General features: G+C 42.0%; 1 protein-coding gene and 2 long non-coding RNA genes across 4 annotated transcripts in view; 2 read left to right on the top strand and 1 right to left on the bottom strand.

Moving 5' to 3' along the window:
- Positions 1-8,825, top strand: part of LOC139770421 (uncharacterized) — a 109,247-nt gene extending 100,422 nt beyond the window's left edge. The window contains exon 4 of the long non-coding RNA XR_011717736.1: positions 8,570-8,825. This is a non-coding gene — a long non-coding RNA (uncharacterized lncRNA). The remainder of the gene's footprint in view (positions 1-8,569) is intronic.
- Positions 1-25,366, bottom strand: part of LOC139770422 (uncharacterized) — a 157,534-nt gene that overhangs the window by 83,529 nt on the left and 48,639 nt on the right. The gene's annotated exons all lie outside the window — the stretch shown is intronic.
- Blo (bloated) overlaps positions 23,639-25,366 on the top strand; it is a 116,218-nt gene continuing 114,490 nt past the window's right edge. Inside the window, exon 1 of one of the 2 annotated variants that reach the window (XM_071702343.1) lies at positions 23,639-24,299. The gene's annotated coding sequence lies outside the window, so the exon portion shown is untranslated. The remainder of the gene's footprint in view (positions 24,300-25,366) is intronic. The other variant, XM_071702344.1, reaches the window with a different exon arrangement.

The following is a 25,366-nucleotide window of genomic DNA, read 5'->3' as shown; positions in this document are numbered from 1 at the left end:
ATTATTAAATAATAACTATATAAAAACTAGATTAAGTTATATTAAAAACGTTAAAATTAATTAAAATAGGATATTCACAATTATCATAATCGGGCTATGTGAACTTATCACATCAAAATTAAAATAAAATTAAGCCATTAGAATTGGATCCGAAAGATATCTTGCATGATATTTATATGCATATTATAGCTAGGATAAAACTCGAACCATCGCGGGTATAGAAAGTTGAAAGTCTTATTTTGTATCATAATAATTATATTTATATGTATATTTATGTCACAAGAAGTAACGATCGATACGTAGTTAATGTTTGCAATCAGTGATAGAACGGTTGACTGCGCATGTCGTCTCGTTAATCGCGAAAACGCGCGCAAACCATTGCAACGGGTATAAAATCACCCGGCCACTTTCGCCGATCCGACATCAGCCAGGCGCAGAAATATCAGGCGCGTGCTCCACAATTTCCTCGACACTGTCTGCAACACACAGGTTACGCTCGCGGTTGCACGAACTGGGTCAATTTGATTGACGGGCAAGTTCTCGTGCGGCAATTCTTAGAGTGGACGCACTTTTAGCGGAAGACAAAGTAAAAATGTTTATTTTTTTATCAAGAAGAAAATCTTTGAGCATCTATGCAAAGTATTTTACTATCGTATTGACTAAGTATTGATTTTTCTTCAATTAATCAATATCGTATAATAATTCGAATCCTCCCCCTCTTTCCACAATTTGAAAATAAAATATTGACGAAAGTGAAAAAAGATTTGTTGAATAAAATTACAATATTTCTGTTTATAATATGCCTAAGACAATATTTTGATAACAAACTATCGCTTCAAAATAATAATTGTTAAATAATTTCTAATACTTATTTAAAATTTTCATTTATTATGATATTAATTTTTGATGATACTGAGTCACAAATAAAGATAAAGTTTCAATAAAATATCAATAGAACCACACGTCATTGGCGGTGATTCTTCCACCATTAGGGAAGACATAAGGAATGCCAGGTCCAACGTGAACGTTAGGCCGCAGGACTTAGCGAAATTTCACGACAGAGCCTAGGCGCGCTTTCAATTAGCCGTCCGGTCATCATTATCCTCGGAAAGTGCCTCATCTTCCTGCTTGTTACGTGTGTCGGCTTAGAATTGTAATCTGAGAGATCCCCTGCCAAAGATCATGGTAATTTGTAATAATTAGAGCCATTCTTCCCCTCTCTTCCTCTTTCTGTTTCGCCCTCCTCTCTTCCTTCTCCCTTCTCTTTCTTTCTCTCTCTTACTTGTGTTGCTCTTTACTCGCTCCTTTTTCCTCATTTCTTCTTTTCCGTTCTGGTCACGCCGGCTCATACAGTGCCGACACTTTCCTCTCAAGCGTGCACTAATATTACCGGCAAAATGGTAGGCAAGAAAAAGAGAGTGTACTTAGATCCTCTATCATTTGCCCGCCACGGCATTACGCGTTTACTCGAACGATGGTACGATGCGAGACGCGAAATGAGAACGAGAACTTCTCCAAAATTTTGTATCGTAACAAGAAACTGAGCGTTATGAGCATTTTCGTCCGACACTGCTAACAATAGTGAATTAAAAAATTATCTTTAATTATGATGAGATTGACACGTTTAAAACAGAATATTTAAAAACTGTGCAAGAAATGATTAGGCAGGTAATTGTATTGCGTTAGAATTACTATCAAAAAATTACTACACTGAGAAAAAAAAATCGTTGATTCAAAGAAATATTATTTAATTCAACTAAATGCAGCGGTCACGGGCTGTCAAGCTAACATTTGTTAATTCAAAAAATATTATATAAAATAAAATAAAATATTTCTTGATATTACTCACGTATATTTGATTTAAATATATTAATATTTACATTAAACAAATCACTACAACTAAACGAGTTTAGTCAAATTAACAACATTTTTTTCTCAGTGTATTAAATAATAATTATATAAAAATTTAATTTAAAAAAAAATTGAAAATAAATTTGTCCTGAGAAATTTAAATGAAACACATAAGATCTGAAAATTTTAACAGAAATATTCATGCATTCAAATAAATAAATAAATAATTTAACACACATACGCTTGCCCAAATAGCGTACAATACGAACTACGAACTACGAATTACAAAGCGGCTGATCGACAAACTCGATGTATCATCAATCTGCACACAAAGGTGCACTTCCAATCGCTAATAGATATAATGACGCACTCTCGCCGCTCAGCCGGTGCCGATGACAACGGATTTACGTCGACGGATGCACGTCGCGCGGTATAGAATAGCAAGAGAGTGACCAGACAAATTAAGTGTTGCCCCGACAACGGGGCTGAAACACGCGTCCGCACTAGAATTACATTCCCAGATACGGATCTACATGGGATTTGAATAATGTACGTATTCTCCTCTCCCGCTCTATACCCTTTCCCTCTTTATCCCCCGAGCCGGGAATAACCAGTCCTCTAAGCAAAGAAGCATACTGTCGGGCACCGGTCAGGAAAAAGAGCCAGGAGATGCTGCACGTTCCGGAATACCTCTCGGTCGTTTTGGCACGTTCTCCGCGACCTCGTCTAAACAATTTAAAAGCCAGCGGAGATCGGAGAACGGATAACGGAGGTAAACGACGATGATCTCTCGGCACAATGAGAAACAGAGATAGAGGAAGGGAAAGAGAGAGAGGGAAAAGGAGAGGAGAGAAGAGTAAGAGAGCTTCTTGGAATGATCTTTAATACGTTATACGCTAATGAGGCAACGGTGTACAGGAAACGCGCGGCGAGCGTCTCCGGCCGAGGAAGGTTCGTTTGCCTCTCTCGTCGGCGATCATTAATTCTCGGGGTGACCTTCGCGAATTTTAAAACGGTACGCCGGGCGCGCGAGATGCATTTTCGTAACGTCTTCATTGTCGGGGATCAAGCAAACGACCGCGCTCCGGTCATGACGGCTTACAAAATTCCAGCGGCCGCTGACACCCAATTAAACATACCGCGGCGAGGTCGGTTAACCGCGACCGACGGTTCGCCGTCGTGACATCGCAAAAAACGCTGTCTCGAGATCGTCGACTAGGGTATCTCAAAGATCGAAGATCTGTCATTGGATATGCAAAACCGTTGGATCCATGGAAATATTTTTTTTTCACAGTGTAGTTCTCAAATCAATTAAACACACACATATAATATACATACGCTGTCTCCCTTCCCTTCTTTTCTTTTTTATTCTCTCTTTTTTCAGAGAACTATATCTCGGGGAGTTTTAAATATAGATATAGCAGAAGATTGCTGCTCTATTAATTTAAGTGTTTTATTGCTCAGTTTTTTATTTCGTTGAAAATAAAATATACGAGATGCGCGTTCCAAGATCGAAATCGGGATCAAGCGGAGAGACTTGAAACTGCGGAAAGTTTAAAATATCACACAGAAGATTGCGCGTAAAGATACGTGCAATCATCGATGTTCGTCCCCATCAAATTTTATGCATTCCAGGAGATCGAGATCGAGAATCGCCCGATGGAAACGGGAAATTGTGCGGAAAGTTGGCAATTACAACACCGTGCGTAGAATCGCGCGCGCAGCATCGGCGATAATGATAACGATCCGCCGACGATCGTTGCGGGAAACAGCGAATCGATCGTCGGACAGGTGTGACTCGCGAGCGTTTCGAGGGGCATACTTATCAATGTGGATTCGAGCTCGTTGATTAACGCTAGGTATCGAGAGCACGTAAAATTGCTGGTGAGTGAGTGGCAAAAGGAGCAATAGGTTGATTCGCGTTGGCCTTGCGTTTTTTTTTTCTGCAAGGCCCCCTCGAATGCAGAATTTAACGCTAAATACGGTTGTACCGGCTCGCACCCGGGATGGAGAGGGAGAGGAGAGAAAAGGTAGCCGAAGGTAAGGAAAGCGGAAAGAGAGGAATGAAGAAGAGGAGGGAAAGAAGAGCGCTGAATGTAGCGGGACGAGGGGAGAGAGAAAGGAAGAGGGTTCGACGTGAGGAAATAGGGGATGGGCCCCTGGCCGTAACATTACAGTGGAGCCCGCTGAGTGAGATATTACCGCCGTCATAACCTCTAATAACTACACAGAGCCCTTTATAACGCCTTCCAGTGCTTCATTGTACCACAGTGGCAAGGCTCTCTCCCGTTGTCTCGTATACGTGACGTAGGTAAGGCCCAGGGTCCAGTGGAGAGAGGTCCGCGCTCTCGGACGCGGCAGCCTTACTATTACTGTTTCGCACTAACCGCGCCCATCGTGGCATCCGAGAAGAAGCCAAACGGGAGGGTGGCTGGATGGCGAGAGGGAGGCCGGGTGGAAAGGGCTTACGAGATCGGGTGCAGATCGGCGCGAAGGAAGCGTGTCGAAATTGGCGTGAAAACGAATCGCTATTCCGTGTACGAGAGAGCTCCACTACGCGCGCAGGTCACGCCGGAATTTAATTGGCTTCTGATTTGTGCCGAACGTCTGGTCGGCTTCCCCTTCGTTCTTTACTGCCGCTCGTATAGCGAGCGCTAATCGTCCCGATAGCCTTCGGTTGTTCTCCCTCCGAGTCTTCTCTCCCGCACGCATTCAATTTCGCGTCTCCACTGTGCAGTTTTATCGTCGTTTAACGCGATGTAATTGAAATTGCGAAATTCCATGTCCACTTACCGCGCGGCAGCGACGAGCCTGTCTCTTCGCGCCTTCGTGGGAATATAATATCTATTATAGCACTGAGACTTTGATTTACACAGCGACTGTATTAGATATATAATATGAGCAAAATAAACTATATTAGAGAAAGGATGGATGATTTAATAGAAACGTATCTGGAAAATGTTATAGCAGAAATGATACACGAGTATATGATATGTGTATATATATTTATCTCTTATTTTCAAAGGTAAACCTGTATTTATGATCGAATGCGGTAAATAGCTATAAACGTGGCTCTTAATATAAGCTACTTCACACGATTAAAGTATAAAATACCTTAACTATATCGTTGAGAAAAGAAGGCAGAAACAAACGGGTTCAAAATATTTTAAGAAATATAAAAATTATGTGGTAGAGAATATCCATTCCCGTATATTTCTTTTCACAGGAGCTTAGAAGTAAAAATGCAGAACACAATGATATAGATAAACGAAAATGCATAAACTCATTTTTATAACTGGTCTCATAATTGCAGATTATTCTCTGAAAAGACTAGGATCTATGTCAATAATATAAAATAATATAAAATACTTGCTAAATGCTTAAAAAATAGATGTTATGTTTCTGAAAACACAAGTTAAAGCATGTCCGAATCGTAAAAGTAGTGATATCTGCGTTTAACGCTACATCCGTGTGCGCTCAGCTCTCGCGTTATTAATTCTTCGCCGAGCCCAGGGAAGAAAGATAAACGTGATTTAAAAATAATCGGGAAGTCCATGTAGTCCATATGTATTGTCGACATTTAATTACCTTTAGATATGTAACTACCGCGAACTCCTCGCGTGATTTTATTACCTACCGCGACTCAGGTGCGCATCCTGCATAGAGAACACCGGGATGCGCGCGTCTCGGTTCCAACGGCGGCAATAACATTTCCTTCTCCTTTTCCCCCTTTGGGTTTCCGCGTCCTCCTTTCTTCGTATGTTGAAGTCGAGGTCCCTCCTCGAATAACGCCCGCGGCGGCGTCACGAGTGCTTATCCACTTTGTTTCTTTTATCGGGGCTCGCCTTCCGTGCGATGAAATTGATATTCCGGGACTTAAGAGAGGCGATTTAAATACCGGAAGCGTATGGTAGAACTTACGTCGATCGTACGATGATAACACGGACATTCTTAGATCATATGGACATTCTAATTTGTCGACAATTGAGAAAATCGCTCTAACGGCGCGATCGCGCGCAATAAAATAGATGTAATTGAATAGTTCCAGGCAATCTAAACCGGCGTACTCATCGCGTCGTAAGTAAGATAAATGGTATAAGAGCGCGAGTCGATGATTTACAAAGTAACTTGTGCTTCCGAGAATTTAAATATTTCATTTTTCTCTTCCTTGCACTGACGCATTCTATCTTTTATTTGAACAACTCAAACTTAATTTTAAAGAAAATCACAAGACTTGTTATAAATATATTTAATGGATTATAAGATTTATAAGATATTATCATGAGATTATATCGACATATAAGAATTACGAATTTATTATACTACAAGTAGAATAAAGTGACAATGAAGTTAGATGATGAATAAACAATATTAAAATTAATAGAAACCATACAAAATCTTTAAACAAAAATATTAACGGTTTAGACTGAAATTAGATTCCCAAACGCTTTTATTTTATAATATATCAATATGCTGTCAAAATCACGTATCTGGGATCTCTATCTATTCACAGAAGAAATTGCTCGGAAAGCAATAAAGCGGTTATTCTTATAGACGCGCGTTCGCTTCGTCGTGCAATCGCGGGTGCAATGGAAAAAGGGCATGATAGGGCACCATGTCAAAGCCGGCGTGAAAACGATTCGAGAATCGGCCGCTGGCAGAGCGCAACTCCTTCGGTCACGCCAAAATTTAATTAGCCTCTGATCTACGGTCGCGCCGGCCGCGGCGCGCTCTCCTTGTCGCTTTGCGAACGGGCTCTGTCTTGGGTGCCCTTCTCGAGCAGCGAACAGAGCGAGTTCTCCGATGGGCGCGGACGTTTCTCTCTTCCGGTTCGGCGTTTCGCGTCGTTGATAAAAGCACCTCGGCCATTACGCGAACGTTCACTTTGTTCCCTTCGTCACGCTCGCCCCGAGCGTCCTGAAATTGATACCAGGATGGCAGGATGACATGCGACTGAAGAGACGCGAAGAGACGCACGCGATACGAAGCGCCGATAGCCGCTGAAACTAGTTGTAGAAACGCCCGGAAGTGGAGGCTCGAAGGTATCATTGATTGAAACTTCGGATGGAAATCTTGAAACCGTGAAATCATCATTACCACGAATAACATATGTTCTTTCGTAATTAATCTTGACACGAATAAGAGGATCTCACATATGACACATACAAAAAATAGTTTTCTCACTTCAACCCAAATTATAATTTTAGTTAAACTTATCGCAGTTATGTACTAAACGGGATACACTATACTGATAATGAAACAGTGTATATTTTTTCAAGAAATGTAATCATTATCCTTTTAATTTTTACCCTTAATCGTAATTGCATTATTCCAGACATCACAAATATATTTTACTTTAAAAAATGTAACACGCATTCAGCGTGTTGACGAAAAAACACAAGATTCGCAGATTGTCGTTGTTTCGCCGATAAATTTATGCCGGATCTGTCATAGACATTACTCGTTCAGTATGTTAGCAGTGCATCCACGGCAATGATGTCGGATCGTTTAACCAACTTATGAAGAAAACCAGCGAGCGTTTCTCGCACGATGCGCCCACAAATACTCGCTGAAGCCACGTATTCCGGCCGATGCGCGGCGGCTTACGGATGTAATGATGTTATTTTCTTGTGGCAGAGAGCGAGAGAAGAGTAACTCCGTTTGCCAGTGCAAAAAAGGGGGGCCCCCACGGCGGTTACATGTCTGTACCACTTCGCATGCCTGCCTTCCTCGACTTTAACCCTCTCCCCCGCATTCCGTATTCTCCGACATGCCGTTACCGTAGTCACACACCTGGACGCGATTTGCGACGAGAAACGAAGGGGACGCAGGCCAGCTTCCACCTTGTACCTTTACGTACTTTCACATTAGATTGAAAATAGAACGAAGTGACTCGCGTTTCTCATCAGGCGCGTCTCGTCGACACAGGGTTGGTTAATACGGCACACCTGCGCGTTTTCGCCGCGTTGGCGTAGCAATTAAAGATGTTTCGGAATGCCGCAGGCAGAGGCGTCGTTACAGAAACCCGTGCTACTGAGAGTCTTTGCGACAAACATCTTCTAGGCCGTTTCTCGCGGTTACACGCATTCTTGAAACAAGGTAGATCTCGCTCCGACGTTAATCTAGATGCCAGCGTCGCGGATACTCGATGTACACATTCACCCTGAATGCGTTTTTTTAAATACCATTAGAATACCATAAGAATTTTTAAGAAGGAAAATAATTGTTGGAAAACGAATACAACAGTTTCCGAATGATAAAATGTTAAAACTGATCACATTAAATATGCTATTTTTTACATATATATCGCTGATCTCCGAGGTACATATCATGATTCCGTTAAGTCCTATTCATTTTTCGCTAATTTTTTTAAGGGTACAATGCAGCTTGTAGAAAACTAAAACGTAATTAATTTTTATCTTAAAGTACTAATAAATAGCTTCTAAATTAAAAATAGAAACATTGCGGGTAAAATATTGTAAATTTTATAAACAATTCTTACATTTAATTAAACGTGTATTATAAATTTTGAAGCTACGGAATCCTCGATTAATAAAAATTAATAGGTTTCAATTAATCATTTCCGTCGCGTTAAAGGATGAAACAGTAGCATTTATAGAACCTTACACAATTTATTATAATTAAAAAATGACATACAGTAATCACGCAATTAGATCGATGTCGTCAATGACCTACTTCAATCGTCTTTTATTTAAAGACCAATGGACCGCGAGGCATCAAAGGCGTTTTTCTCAATCATCACTGACGCAGCATCCGTCGTTAAAAGGAAATCGGCGATTGGTCAGGGACACCCCGTATGTTTATCGACGGGAGAAGAGATTTCGATCGGCCGCATTACTCGGCATCGGCTCGTAAACTCCTCGAGGACGTAGAAAAAAGCGTCGCGCGATCTCAATGCACCAAGCACACACGGACGGACACACACACATGACCACAATGTCGCCCTTCCTCCGGCGATGTAAATTCATGTCGGTGAGTTTAATTTCCATAAGAATAATTTCGCGGCGCATAATGAGCGTCACGCTCGACGGCGTCCGGCTGTGACTCCGTTATTAAATCCTCGGTAGAAAGTGAACCGATAAAGAAATACCGGTCCACCGGTTGCTCGCGGTTAATGTTCCTTATGCAGGATTAGGGGTACTGGAGTATACCCCGTGGGCTTCTGTAAATTTTTCATATATACACATTGCGGTTGCAATGAAGGCTAGAAAGTTTTTGAAAGCCCCGATCTCCTCGGCGCCAATTAATCGATGTTTATCAATTTTCTTTGACCGTGATGCGTTATGATATACACAACATATTATCTTTCCTACTTTTCATTTCTTTCAAGAAACTCTATCTTGAACTGTAATGATGAATTGCAAAATTGATAATAATATTTAGACAACGTCATCAACTCTTGAAACTCTCGAAATAGGACTCGATCCTTTCGCTTGGATATGCATGCGTCCAAAAGCCGCATGTAACGCTGAGGCGAAATCCTTGACCTTCTGATATACATAGTCTAGTATAGTGAAGTCAGCAAAACACACCGCGAGCTACAATCATTTGGCACATAATTCCGAGCGCATTTTTTGCGCTGATACCCGAGAGACTCAATCCCTTCGATTTATAATTTGCGCTCTATATATTCAATCGAGAAGTATTGATTTTCAAATACTGCGGAAAACACGCGCGATAGTTCGTGTATTATTACGTGTTATCATTTACGTATATGAACGAGATAAAGAGAAGAGCAATTACGGTAGACATCTGAAGAGATTTGCAAATTAATATGTTGCAAAAATATAGAAGGCAAAAAAGATAACTTATTTTTTTACGATGCAGCACATGTATTAGTATTTTATGATTAATTAATAACATTATTTCTTTGTTTAACATTAAAGGTTAAATTCTGCAGATATTGAATCGTTTACTTCTATAACATTATAACAGAGTTATGATCAGGATGGTATTTCACAGAACTCCGATTTCCGTTCCCGCGCGAGTGCAATAACGGTGTAAATCGACATTTGGCGATCGCGGAACGAGTTCGCAGAGCGAACGGGACGTGGAACGATGAATCGTGGTTGGAGGTCCGGATTTTTGTCTCGGCTCCGACTTGCTACGGCGGCGAGCCGCGTCAGAGAATCGAACGGTAATGTCGGCGAAGAGGACCGTTTCGCGGATACGGCGCGGCGGCGCGGGCACAACGGGGGTGAGATCGGCGGGGAAAAAAGACACGTATCTTCCAAGTCCGATCGGTACCGCCGGTACCGATGTTCCTCTTACCTTGCCGCGGGGCACACTCGAATCTATAAGCGTCGAGAGAGAGAGAGAGAGAGAGAGAGAGAGAGAGAGAGAGAGAGAGAGAGAGAGAGAGCGCTCTCGCGCGGTATCAGGGTATAACGGTGATTGCACGAACTCACGATTTCCATATTTCACCGGCGAGTCAATGGTGTATCCAGTGTTTGATTTACGTAGTCCCGCGACCGCGTGATCGATGAATCTTTTCCACGGCGATTAAACGTAAATTGCGCGCCGACTACGAAATCGTTATCCGATCGATTCCGCCGCGGTGCGAGAATTAATTTGCCTGACAATCCGACGAGCGGCAGAGAGAAAACGAGAGAAAGAGGAATCGGTTTAACCGCGGAGAGAATATTCGGCGTCGCCAATTCGGCCTGTCGATCAAAAAATTAATCGGCCGATCGAGAAGGACTTGTCTTTCAATTATGAGACCCTATTTGACCCTTCTCTTCTTTCGTCGACAAGCCTTTTAGACCAGTCAGTTTATTCCTTCGACAACTCCCCTATTAACATTATTAATTGGCCATCGGAATTACGACTAAACACACTTTAATCCTTTCATAAATCCACGATAAATCCACCGCAAATTATTTTTGAGATACACACATATATCTATATAAATGACTTAAATAATATAAATATATAGGTCATTAATACAAATAATTATTTGAACTAAAGTCGTATCTCGACACATGTATTACAAAAAATCATTTACTACAGGTATGATGTCAAATTATAAGATCATATAATTTTTGTTGTGTATTTATTAATGACTTTTTAATAGAGAACGCTCTATTTCAGAAGAGTGTTTAAAAACAATCCATAAAGAACGAGGGAAGGAAAATAAAGTAAAACAGCGACGACTGGGCTCCGCTGGGTCTGCGAGTATCACGGATTGATATATAAAACGGGGCTAACCGGGGAACCGGGTCGAGAGTTATCCGCGATAAATGGCTAAACGTAATTCACGGACACCGGTTGCGACGAGAATGCGTGATTGATGACGGAAATTCGTTACTAAAATGATCGAAAACATATATTATCAAAATATTCCCAAATCTGAGTTTATTGCTAACAGTAAAACAATTACGATAATTAACTTAGACCAGCCATTGGCGCTGAGTACTAAGTTCCGTCACCTGATCGTCTACGAATTAGTTGCTCGCATAATTATAGTATTAAAATAATTTTCATACATTGTACTTTAAAAGAATATCACGATTCGAAGCGCGCCGCGCTCCATGGATAAATAAATTAATTTCAACGCTATGCAGCTAGCACTAAATTCGAATCGTGATATTTTCTTAAAGTACAATCCCTCAGGATTATTTTAGGACCATAATAACGCGAGCACCTAATTCTTTGACGATGCAGTAACGAATTATAGAGCGCGGCGCGCGCGCTTCATGAGTTAATTAATTAATTTCAACGCTTTGCAGCTAGCACTAAATTCGAATCGTGATATTTTCTTAAAGTACAATCCCTCAGGATTATTTTAGGACCATAATAACGCGAGCACCTAATTCTTTGACGATGCAGTAACGAATTATAGAGCGCGGCGCGCGCGCTTCATGAGTTAATTAATTAATTTCAACGCTTTGCAGCTAGCACTAAATTCGAATCGTGATATTTTCTTAAAGTACAATCCCTCAGGATTATTTTAGAACCATAATAACGCGAGCACCTAATTCTTTGACGATGCAGTAACGAATTATAGAGCGCGGCGCGCGCGCTTCATGAGTTAATTAATTAATTTCAACGCTTTGCAGCTAGCACTAAATTCGAATCGTGATATTTTCTTAAAGTACAATCCCTCAGGATTATTTTAGAACCATAATAACGCGAGCACCTAATTCTTTGACGATGCAGTAACGAATTATAGAGCGCTGCGCGCGCATTCCATGGGTTAATTAATTAATTTCAACCTTTGCAGCTAGCACTAAATTCGAATCGTGATATTTTCTTAAAGTACAATGCCTCAGGATTATTTTAGGACCATAATAACGCAAGCACCTAATTCTTTGACGATGCAGTAACGAATTATAGAGCGCGGCGCGCGCGCTTCATGAGTTAATTAATTAATTTCAACCCTTTGCAGCTAGCACTAAATTCGAATCGTGATATTTTCTTAAAGTACAATCCCTCAGGATTATTTTAGGACCATAATAACGCGAGCACCTAATTCTTTGACGATTCTGTAACGAACTTTAGAGCGCGGCGCGCGCGCTTCGCGGATAAACTAATTAATTTCAACACTATACAGCTAGCACTAAATTCGAATCGTGATATTTTCTTAAAGTACAATCCCTCAGGATTATTTTAGGACCATAATAACGCGAGCACCTAATTCTTTGACGATTCTGTAACGCACTTTAAAGCGCGGCGCGCGCGCTTCGCGGATAAACTAATTAATTTCAACACTATACAGCTAGCACTAAATTCGAATCGTGATATTTTCTTAAAGTACAATCCCTCAGGATTATTTTAGGACCATAATAACGCGAGCACCTAATTCTTTGACGATTCTGTAACGAACTTTAGAGCGCGGCGCGCGCGCTTCATGAGTTAATTAATTAATTTCAACCCTTTGCAGCTAGCACTAAATTCGAATCGTGATATTTTCTTAAAGTACAATGCCTCAGGATTATTTTAAGACCATAATAACGCGAGCACCTAATTCTTTGACGATTCTGTAACGAACTTTAGAGCGCGGCGCGCGCGCTTCATGAGTTAATTAATTAATTTCAACCCTTTGCAGCTAGCACTAAATTCGAATCGTGATATTTTCTTAAAGTACAATCCCTCAGGATTATTTTAGGACCATAATAACGCGAGCACCTAATTCTTTGACGATGCAGTAACGAATTATAGAGCGCGGCGCGCGCGAATTCATGAGTTAATTAATTAATTTCAACCCTTTGCAGCTAGCACTAAATTCGAATCGTGATATTTTCTTAAAGTACAATCCCTTAGGATTATTTTAGGACCATAATAACGCGAGCACCTAATTCTTTGACGATTCTGTAACGCACTTTAGAGCGCGGCGCGCGCGCTTCGCGGATAAACTAATTAATTTCAACACTATACAGCTAGCACTAAATTCGAATCGTGATATTTTCTTAAAGTACAATCCCTCAGGATTATTTTAGGACCATAATAACGCGAGCACCTAATTCTTTGACGATGCAGTAACGAACTTTAGAGCGCGGCGCGCGCGCTTCGCGGATAAACTAATTAATTTCAACACTATACAGCTAGCACTAAATTCGAATCGTGATATTTTCTTAAAGTACAATCCCTCAGGATTATTTTGGGACCAAAACACGCGAGCACCTAATTCTTTGACGATGCAGTAACGAATTATATAGCGCGGCGCGCGCGTTTTATGAGTTAATTAATTAATTTAAACGCTATGCAGCTAGCACTAAATTCGAATCGTGATATTTTCTTAAAGTACAATCCCTCAGGATTATTTTGGGACCAAAAACACGTGAGCACCTAATTCTTTGACGATGCAGTAACGAATTATAGAGCGCGGCGCGCGCGCTTCCATGGAGTTAATTAATTAATTTCAACCTATTGCAGCTAGCACTAAATTCGAATCGTGATATTTTCTTAAAGTACAATGCCTCAGGATTATTTTAGGACCATAATAACGCAAGCACCTAATTCTTTGACGATGCAGTAACGAATTATAGAGCGCTGCGCGCGAAATTCATGAGTTAATTAATTAATTTCAACCCTTTGCAGCTAGCACTAAATTCGAATCGTGATATTTTCTTAAAGTACAATGCCTCAGGATTATTTTAAGACCATAATAACGCGAGCACCTAATTCTTTGACGATTCTGTAACGAACTTTAGAGCGCGGCGCGCGCGCTTCATGAGTTAATTAATTAATTTCAACCCTTTGCAGCTAGCACTAAATTCGAATCGTGATATTTTCTTAAAGTACAATCCCTCAGGATTATTTTAGGACCATAATAACGCGAGCACCTAATTCTTTGACGATGCAGTAACGAATTATAGAGCGCTGCGCGCGAAATTCATGAGTTAATTAATTAATTTCAACCCTTTGCAGCTAGCACTAAATTCGAATCGTGATATTTTCTTAAAGTACAATCCCTTAGGATTATTTTAGGACCATAATAACGCGAGCACCTAATTCTTTGACGATTCTGTAACGCACTTTAGAGCGCGGCGCGCGCGCTTCGCGGATAAACTAATTAATTTCAACACTATACAGCTAGCACTAAATTCGAATCGTGATATTTTCTTAAAGTACAATCCCTCAGGATTATTTTAGGACCATAATAACGCGAGCACCTAATTCTTTGACGATGCAGTAACGAACTTTAGAGCGCGGCGCGCGCGCTTCGCGGATAAACTAATTAATTTCAACACTATACAGCTAGCACTAAATTCGAATCGTGATATTTTCTTAAAGTACAATCCCTCAGGATTATTTTGGGACCAAAAACACGCGAGCACCTAATTCTTTGACGATGCAGTAACGAATTATATAGCGCGGCGCGCGCGTTTTATGAGTTAATTAATTAATTTAAACGCTATGCAGCTAGCACTAAATTCGAATCGTGATATTTTCTTAAAGTACAATCCCTCAGGATTATTTTGGGACCAAAAACACGTGAGCACCTAATTCTTTGACGATGCAGTAACGAATTATAGAGCGCGGCGCGCGCGCTTCATGAGTTAATTAATTAATTTCAACCCTATGCATCGTCAAAGAATTAGGTGCTCGCGTGTTTTTGGTCCCAAAATAATTCTGAGACATTGTACTTTAAGAAAATATCACGATTCGAATTTAGTGCTAGCTGCATAGCGTTGAAATTAATTAATTAACTCATGAAGCGCGCGCGCCGCGCTCTATAATTCGTTACTGCATCGTCAAAGAATTAGGTGCTTGCGTTATTATAGTCCCAAAATAATCCTGAGGGATTGTACTTTAAGAAAATATCACGATTCGAATTTAGTGCTAGCTGCAAAGGGTTGAAATTAATTAATTAACTCATGAATTTCGCGCGCAGCGCTCTATAATTCGTTACTGCATCGTCAAAGAATTAAGTGCTCGCGTTATTATGGTCCTAAAATAATCCTGAGGGATTGTACTTTAAGAAAATATCACGATTCGAATTTAGTGCTAGCTGCAAAACGTTGAAATTAATTAATTAACTCATGAAGCGCGCGCGCCGCGCTCTATAATTCGTTACTGCATCGTCAAAGAATTAGGTGCTCGCGTTATTATGGTCCTAAAATAATCCTGAGGGATTGTACTTTAAGAAAATATCACGATTCGAATTTAGTGCTAGCTGCAAAGGGTTGAAATTAATTAATTAACTCATGAAGCGCGCGCGCCGCGCTCTAAAGTTCGTTACAGAATCGTCAAAGAATTAGGTGCTCGCGTTATTATGGTCCTAAAATAATCCTGAGGGATTGTACTTTAAGAAAATATCACGATTCGAATTTAGTGCTAGCCGTATAGTGTTGAAATTAATTAGTTTATCCGCGAAGCGCGCGCGCCGCGCTCTATAATTCGTTACTGCATCGTCAAAGAATTAGGTGCTTGCGTTATTATGGTCCTAAAATAATCCTGAGGCATTGTACTTTAAGAAAATATCACGATTCGAATTTAGTGCTAGCTGTATAGTGTTGAAATTAATTAGTTTATCCGCGAAGCGCGCGCGCCGCGCTCTAAAGTTCGTTATTGCATCGTCAAAGAATTAGGTGCTCGCGTTATTATGGTCCTAAAATAATCCTGAGGGATTGTACTTTAAGAAAATATCACGATTCGAATTTAGTGCTAGCTGTATAGTGTTGAAATTAATTAGTTTATCCGCGAAGCGCGCGCGCCGCGCTCTAAAGTTCGTTATTGCATCGTCAAAGAATTAGGTGCTCGCGTTATTATGGTCCTAAAATAATCCTGAGGGATTGTACTTTAAGAAAATATCACGATTCGAATTTAGTGCTAGCTGCAAAGGGTTGAAATTAATTAATTAACTCATGAAGCGCGCGCGCCGCGCTCTAAAGTTCGTTACAGAATCGTCAAAGAATTAGGTGCTCGCGTTATTATGGTCCTAAAATAATCCTGAGGGATTGTACTTTAAGAAAATATCACGATTCGAATTTAGTGCTAGCTGTATAGTGTTGAAATTAATTAGTTTATCCGCGAAGCGCGCGCGCCGCGCTCTAAAGTGCGTTACAGAATCGTCAAAGAATTAGGTGCTCGCGTTATTATGGTCCTAAAATAATCCTGAGGGATTGTACTTTAAGAAAATATCACGATTCGAATTTAGTGCTAGCTGCAAAGCGTTGAAATTAATTAATTAACTCATGAAGCGCGCGCGCCGCGCTCTATAATTCGTTACTGCATCGTCAAAGAATTAGGTGCTTGCGTTATTATGGTCCCAAAGTAATCCTGAGGCATTGTACTTTAAGAAAATATCACGATTCGAATTTAGTGCTAGCTGCATAGCGTTTAAATTAATTAATTAACTCATGAAATGCGCGCGCAGCGCTCTATAATTCGTTACTGCATCGTCAAAGAATTAGGTGCTCGCGTGTTTTTGGTCCCAAAATAATCCTGAGGCATTGTACTTTAAGAAAATATCACGATTCGAATTTAGTGCTAGCTGCATAGCGTTGAAATTAATTAATTTATCCATGGAGCGCGGCGCGCTTCGAATCGTGATATTCTTTTAAAGTACAATGTATGAAAATTATTTTAATACTATAATCATGCGAGCAACTAATTCGTAGACGATCAGGTGACGGAACTTAGTACTCAGCGCCAATGGCTGGTCTAAGTTAATCATCGTAATTGTTTTACTGTTAGCAATAAACTCAGATTTGGGAATATTTTGATAATATATGTTTTCGATCATTTTAGTAACGAATATATTCATGCAGCAAGTTTTTTAAGTGTTTGTGTCGACCGCGACGGTACTGTGTTCAATATATAGTTGTATATTTAAATAAATGTTATAATCTGTCAATATTTTATCGTAAGCAGATACACGGCCGTTTCGCCTCGGCCATAGGCTTAATGGATTTTTCAGACGAGTTCCGAACGTGCGGGGAAAGGTCGAGAAGGGACGGGGGAGGGGAGAAGGAGAGAAGTAATTTATTGAGCGGCTCCCAAAGCCGCGGGATCGCTCCTCTTCGCGGAACAAATAGCTATCGCCCGATTTTAGGTACAACCGATAATTTCTCGCGGCGTGGGCGATGCGCTTCCTGCCGTCTCTGAAATACTGCGCGAAACCCTCTCTTGTGGCCTGGCACGCGATAGAGCCGGATCGCCCAAAAGGATCGGGGGACACGGATCTGTTCAAATTTGGCTCTCGGCGTAGAATCTCGTAAATTCGTATCCTCCACTCGTAAATTTCCGCAGCACCCCGCTCGGGATCGCTATATTTATGTGGCGCGCGACTTGAAAAGATTCCGCTGATGCGCAAAGTCATGTTTCGCCGATCATCTTAATTTTTCTTTGTCACGTAAACGCTCTCGAGTCACGTAAAGGCCCCGCGAACGATGACGACACGAAAAGGTCGTATTTAAAAATCGGGAGATGACGCAATCCCGTGTGAACAATGCACTCTGTTCTTGATACTGCGATTTATTTTCGTGCCACCCAAGATGTAAAGATTAAAGATTCGAGTACAAGGTCTGGTTTTGTTCTTGTTACATTGTTCTTTGCTATAAAAATACAAACGCCCTCGAATCACGCATAGAGCACATTCGAATCGGACCGCATTGAAAAGTCTTCCTTAAAAATCGCGAAATAATGCCATTACACTGGAAACTAAATAATACACCTTGTTCTTGATATCATAATTTATCTCCATGTCGTTCGGATACAAAGATTAAGATCCGAGCGGTGATACCGCGTTCTAAGATCCCATCGATAAATGGCAGCTTTGTGTGGGACAATGCTTCACGAAATGCGAGAGATTCGATGCAAATACAATTACCACGCAATCCACGGCGCGGCGCGGTATTTGAGAGACGCTAGAATGTGAGAAAATCGCCGCGGGAAATCGACATTTGCAAGATGATTTGCGTTAGCGCGAGTCATACAAATTTCCCGACGTTCTCGAGTGCGTTTAACTCCTGACATGACGAGACTTCGCGCGGCGCTTCGCCCGACTGCGGAGAAACATGTCCGCCATCGAACGAACGATAATGTTCTGCGTAAATTGTCGTTATTGAGAGTGCGTCGCGGGTTTACTACAGAATATTCCGTCTTTACGCGCGTCCTTCGTCTGATCTACAACGGTCATTGTGTCGACGATATAACACTCGTCCTTGCACCTTCACCCGATGTGAGGAATTCTTCGGCGCCCCCTCCGCCTTTCTTTACTTTCTGTTACTTTTTATATTCTAAGTTTTATATTTTTCATCTTTGTATTAAATTTATTATCTAGAAGTGTAACTTATTATTTAAAAATCGATTATATTTAGAGATGATCTATACCGGTGCAGTTACTGTCTTGATTTTTTTTCTTTCACATTTGTTTACGTTTATTTCATTTACATTCGGTCCCAGACCATGTAATCATTTCCTGTTCTGTCCACCTTCTCTCTCTCTTTCTCATGGTAAATGTTACGATGTGGTTCTCGCTATCCGCTATCCGCACGTGACTCCATCGGAGAAAGTGTGCAGGTAATGACACTCGTCGCCGCTCGCGCATGTAACATACGTCCGCTTGCCACTTACTTCCACCGAAGTTCGACCATTTGTTTTTCCTCTTCTTCTTCCACTCGCGGAATGTCAAGCGTGACGGCTCGCGTAATTACAGAGTCTGTTAAATAAATCATGAAATCGCGGGAGAAATTGCGATACGATAATTTTCGCGCTCTTCCTGCTTAATATGAAGGCAAAATAGGCTGCAAACTGTCATTGTCTCATTATCAATTTATACCCATCATATTTCAATTATTTAATACGAATATTAGATATATATGAATTTTTTGTAGCAAAAATTAACGGTGCGTTAACCAAAAGAGGTGTGTCTGAGAAGATTTATTTAGAGCAACTGACATTGTCGTGTCCGTGAAAGCAAAAGCCGTCGACGTCTTCGGTATTCGATTTCTTCCGTTGCGCCATTCGTTACGTCACGGATTCAGCGCTTCACGGCGGAGCGATTTAACGTCGTAATTAACTCCGGCGAGGAGGTCGAGCTTCGAGAGCGTACACGTGCACCGACTTACGCTCTCGGCGGCGTAGTGACGGAGAAAGTGAAAATAATTTCTTCATCGGTGCCCGTCGCCCCTTTCGCCGTGGTTCGCCAGCATCAGATAGCAGCGCGGCTAGTTAGACGCCGCGACTGTCCACCGTGAGCCAAAGACCTTCGTTGGCGCTCTTCATTAGCGTGGCGGCAAGTTCAAGGCCGATACGAGTTCCAATGTTCCAAACCGAGCTCAAGACAAAGAGAGAGAGAGAGAGAGAGAGAGAGAGAGAGAGAGAGAGAGAGAGAGAGAGAGAGAGAGAAACGAAGGAAGCTGGCATATGTTGAAACCTTAGGTGCTCTCTCATTCCAAGTTACCGTCATTATTATCGCCGTTGTCGTCATCATCATCATTATCATCATCATCATCATCATCATCATCTCGAAAATCTCAGAGCTTCCACCCAGTCTAGTCGTCACCCATTTACTCACGCCAATCACGTGTGAGAACGAAGCTCGCGGTCCATCACGGAAGGGAAATCTCCTGACCCGCGAGTTCTCTTCGAGCCAGAATCACCGACCCTTCGCGCTGTCGTAAATCACGCACACGGACGTTCCTTCGCACTTCGTCACTGCGCGCCAGGGATCACCGATCAGACGCAATCATGCCATATCGCGCGGTTTAGAAACCTTTTGATCTCGCGGCACCTATGTCGCCGAATTTCGTTCACCTATTGCGATTTGCGAACGCACGATATGCCGGAGCGCGATCTAAGTTTCCGAAACATCGCATTAATTCTTCAAAATAAAATTGTGAGTGCTTAGTAAGCGTGTAATAATAAGGAACTCCGAAAAATTACTAGTTTAAAGTTAAGTTCAATGCTGCATTTAATAATTCAAAATTCGTTAATAGAATATTGCAATTAAGATTTATATTTAGAATTAAGTAGCTTATGTACATGAATGATAGCGAAATTATGAAATGTTCGAATTTTATAAGCCTCGTTATATTGATACATTACGTGTTGCGGCGCATTATGCTTTTTGCAATATGCAAAATCAAGTAGGGTGAGTGTCGCGGAATCAATCAATATATTGTAATTCATGTAACACGATAAGTCCGGCAGCGTTGATTGAGTAGTAACCCGGGGACATTTATTAGATCGGCGCTTTGCATAAACGCATTTTTCCGCGGGACAGGCAGCGGCTCCATCGAGGGTGCGTATCTTAACGATCCGCCTTGCTGCCCCATCATCATGCTACGCAATAACTCTCCTCTTAGTGGCGGCATGGCGCGCACGGCGGCATGTCCGATGTGGAGCAGCCGTCTCTTCATCCGTCCGCCCCGGTCCGTCCACCCCTCATCAGCTAGATCCACGGCACGTAGGCCGACTTTAAGGCTCAATTATTTATGTAGCCGAGTGAGTGCCGCTGATTCGCCCCATGCGATGATTACGCCAATCATAATAGGGCCTCCACTCCGCTCCGCTCCGCTCCGGTGAAGAGAGAGAGTCGACATTGTGATTGGGCCGGCCACGCCGGGATCAGGGCTAACTACCCACAGAAATCAAGACAAAATAGAAACAAGACCGATCCTCAATCACGTGTAATTGTACTCTGTCCGTTCTACTCTCTCTACGCCGCTATACATATACCTCTCTCCTCGATACTTATATTTAGTGGCGCACAATTTTCTCCCGGTAACTCGCCTCCTGCGTGCCTGTTACTCCCGGCCGGCCCGGCCGGCCCAGTAGCCTATCCTCATTATTTTCTTTATTTATAGTCATATTCTGCTGAAATGCCCCGCGTATCATCTCAACGCCGCGCGTCGATACGCCGCACGGGGCCCTGCATAAAGTCCGGAGACCAGATCTCTAACGCAAACACGCTTATCCGCCAAATCGATCGTAAAATATCCTGTTATTATCGGGATACGCTACTGTCCGTGACGCCGACCGTCGACGAGTGATCGCAAATCAACGCTTCGCCGAGACCATTAACATTTGCCCCCTAACTATTTGTAATAACCTGTAGAGACTTCGAACAAATAATATCGACAAGATATTTTTTCAGCGTGCGTATTATATTATATATAATTAAAAAAGCGATTTTGATTATTCTGTATATCTCTGGCTACAAACTAATCTCTTTCTAAGAACTAATTTGTGATTCTAACGCAAAAGATGTTTAAAACACTCTAAAAAATTGTAAAGATATTTTATTATGATTATTACTAAATAATCTTATGAATAGATAATTAATCGCCTCACCGCGTTTATCTCAACTGATTATACAAAGAAATCTAAAATCTTAAATAAACTCTTAACTCTGTAAAAATATATCCGCCGGATAGCTTTGAGATAATATTTTACTACAATCATGTATCTTCGCCGTTTGCCAAACAGTAGACGAGTGTGAAAAGATTGCACAGACAGAGTCAATAACTAAAAAACCGCATTTAGCGCGAAATGTGTGCGACGAGTGCAGGCCGAAGGCCGAAGCCCATATTCATCACTCTATTCACTTAGCATCGCTAAAACGCTATCGAGGACGACACGGAGAGCCTCACCCTCGCCTGGCGACCGTCGGTTCACACCAAGTATAGCATTGTCCGTGGACCAAGTCGGCCGTGACAAGACCGAGCGAAGTGGCGAGCGTGGTACCGCGCCGCTGCTGCAGGTTTTTGGTGGGAAACCTTGACCGAGTGACGTTCACCAGCGGCAGCAGCGCGCGATCGCTCAGGTAGGGAGAGATAGCTGGATGGGAAGAGTGGTCGAGAAGAAAAAGAGAGAAAGTGCGAGACAGAAGGAGACGGAGAACTTGCAGAAGCAACCATGAGTGTCCAGCGCCGGATTGGATCCGGCCGTTGGTGATGGGCACCGATATGCTTGCGCGAGGTATCGAATACTTGACATCGTGTATCTATCATCATCAATATCAATCGACATCAATTTTGGCCGAGGTATTAATCAGGCGGGACCGATGAAATAATCGAGTCATCGAACTGTTTAGAGTGCGGCATCGGGTGTTACAATAGAGATTACAATAGATAAGCAGAGAAAAAGAGAGAACTTGCTGAAGCAACAACATCGGGCAGCTCGAGTGACCAGCGCCAACTGGAACCTGATATAGTGATGGCACTGATACACTTGTGCGATGTATCGTACACTTGACATCATGTATTTTTCATCATCAGTCAATACCAATTGATATCAATTTTTTGGCCAAAGATATTAATCAGGCACCACAGCAATGTGAAAATGTCGAACTTTTTTCAGCGTGCAACGGTATCTGGCAGAATTTAATTATGTGAATATCAATATACGAATTTATTTCGAAGTTAAAAATTTCTCTTTTTCAAATAAATATCTATCTAGACACGTGCCAGTACGAATAGCACACAAATTATTTGAATATGCTGAGATATCAATCCGATATTGACAAAATTATTTATTAACGAGACATGTACAATATTAAAAATTCTATAGTAGGCAACGACATCTTTCGAAACAGCATTTATATCTGGTTTTTTGAAAAGTTCATACATAATAGACGATGCATCGATGCTTGTATATATTTTCTTGTATTTTTATTTTTAATTTTTATTGAAGATAACGACATGCTAGCTTTTAATTAATGCATTTATAGAATCATTTACCGGTAATCATTTGATTGATGATCATTAATGATTTCATAATATATTTTATTTATTACTAGCTTTAAATGGTATATTTCTCACATAAAAAATTTAACATTTAAAAATGCGTTTGTCATTTAGTTTTTATCTATTCTAACAACAAGTCTCGATGGAATACAATTTAAAAGAATTTTAAGACTTTCAATTTAAAAAAAAATAGAATAACTCAATCTACAAAAATATTGTAATGCTTTTCGTGATACAGTTCTAGCTAGATCGCCAACATCTCAACTGTTTAATGTCAAGATTACTCGATCGTTTAAATCTAGACTAACATATGTTAGCATAAAACAAGATAATATCAGCAAAAATTGAATGATCCGAATCGATAACGCTACCTAGTCATTTATTGATGCATTGACTCTAAGGATTTATTCGATAACCAACACTATTTACCTAGAGACTCGTCGCGCTTCTCGGCATGTGTATACCTTGAAGTCGCTCTGTACGTCCGTCCGTTCGTTCATCCGTCCATCCGTGCCTACTCTCCTGCCTGTCTCTGTCGGTGCTCGGGCCCGGTACACCGGTGGGATAGGACGGAGTGCCGCGGTGGAAGGAGTAGTAAGCGGCCTACGCAGTTTCAACCTGGGTCCCAGCTTTTATTAGTTCTTCGGCGCTCGGCGGAGAACGAACGGAGAACGAGCGGCGTGTGCGTGGTGTGGTGGCGGTCTGCGCGTCTGTACCCCCTGGTCCAGACCCCCCCTGGTCATCCGGGTCGTCCCTGCAGCTGAATCGCGCGAGGTACGAATGTCATCAGTGCTATCGGCGACAGACAAGGTGTCGATACGAGCGAGTTCGGGTTATCGAAGGATCGCGTAATATCAAGTGATCCCGGATATATACGTATCCGTCAGTGCGAGACAGTTTAGAAGATCGGGTTGCCGGTTTAGCCGGGTGTCGAGTGCTCGGCCTTGGGTGTTACCTCTTGCGTGTCGGATAACGACGAGTGTCGAGAATTGGCGCCAGGAAAGGAAAGGACAGGACAAAAAATTCGCTTCGCTAATCAATTGTAATCGGTGGTGTTTTAAGTCAGGTCGACTTCACGGATTTCGCGGTCCGGTGATAGTGACAGTTGCCGAACGTGAGAGTGTTCAGTTCGAATACATAACTACGAAGTTTCTCCAAGGGAGAGAAACAGGGTCCTTGTTCTTCTCGCTCTTCTGGTTCCGTTCGGGGAACCGATCGTAGCTGAAGGGGCGTATCCTTAGAGAATATACCGGATATCTAAGCGATCGGAATGCTACTGTACTAGTAAAGGTAAATCTAATGTCGATAGGGTCGAAGTGATATCGATATACGTATTGACGATGACGACTATGACGATGACGACGATGACGAGGATGTTACTGCCGCAAGTTCGATTCTGCGGATCGAACCGGCAGATACACTCGGCTCGATTATACCGCGGGTCGCCACGGACGTTGATCGAAAGGGAAACGATACGAGCGTCTTCGGTAGGTCGGGTAGATAGGTAGGGTTTGCGCCGCGCCGTGCGTTCGCGGGGCCGAATAGATTATAGAGAGTTCCGCGCGCGCGAGAGCGAGAGCGCGAGTTATTTCGCGCGCAGATTGGATCTGCCGGTCGGTCGGCCGGCCGGGCGCTGGGCAAACTAGAAATCCAGCGGAAGGGTAATATCCCATTAACTGAAAGATCAATTAACTCGCGTTAACGGACACTTTAATCACCGCGTGTGCGGCTAGGCAGCTTAAGCCTCACTCGCGCGGCTCGCGCGCTCGCGAATCTAGGCGTTTAATCTGCCCGTACCGAGATCGAGTCGGCCGATCATGCGGCCGAGCTCCTCGCCCGCTCGCTATGGGGAGCGATCGCGATATGACGCGAGGGGGGCCCTCGCGGGACGAGCAGGATACGGCAGGAGGAGGTACGCGTATCGCGTATTATTCATTGATGCGGCCGTATTAACAACGCGCCGACGTTCGAGCGTGCCGATTACAGCGGGAATAAACATTTATGGAAATGTCCAGCACGTGTGTGACAGTCAAACCTGTCCTCGAGGATCTCTGTCGAGATTAGGCGAGTCTCCTGAATTAAAACGCCGCGAGACTTACGACCGCGAATTACACGACCAATCAAATTAACGCGCCTTTGAATCGCCGGATTTGTCATGCGTGTCGAATAAATTTTTTAATAAGTACGATATAGGAAAGTTCTCCCGTGTTATTTGTTGATGACAAGCAGCTTAGCAGTAGTTTGATGAAAAGTCTAATTGTAAGTATGGAGAAGTTACAGAGAGGATTGTCAATTTAATTTTATAAATATAAACATATTTGTTTATTAATTAAATTCGGATTGGTCAATTTTATAGT

This window comes from Temnothorax nylanderi, unplaced genomic scaffold (assembly GCF_030848795.1).
Source record: "Temnothorax nylanderi isolate EJ_2023f unplaced genomic scaffold, tnyl_v1.0 TNYL_tig0029_pilon, whole genome shotgun sequence".
Taxonomy (NCBI): Eukaryota; Metazoa; Arthropoda; class Insecta; order Hymenoptera; family Formicidae; genus Temnothorax; species Temnothorax nylanderi.
The sequence above is the reverse complement of the archived record's forward strand: the minus strand, read 5'-3'. Positions and strand labels throughout refer to the sequence as shown.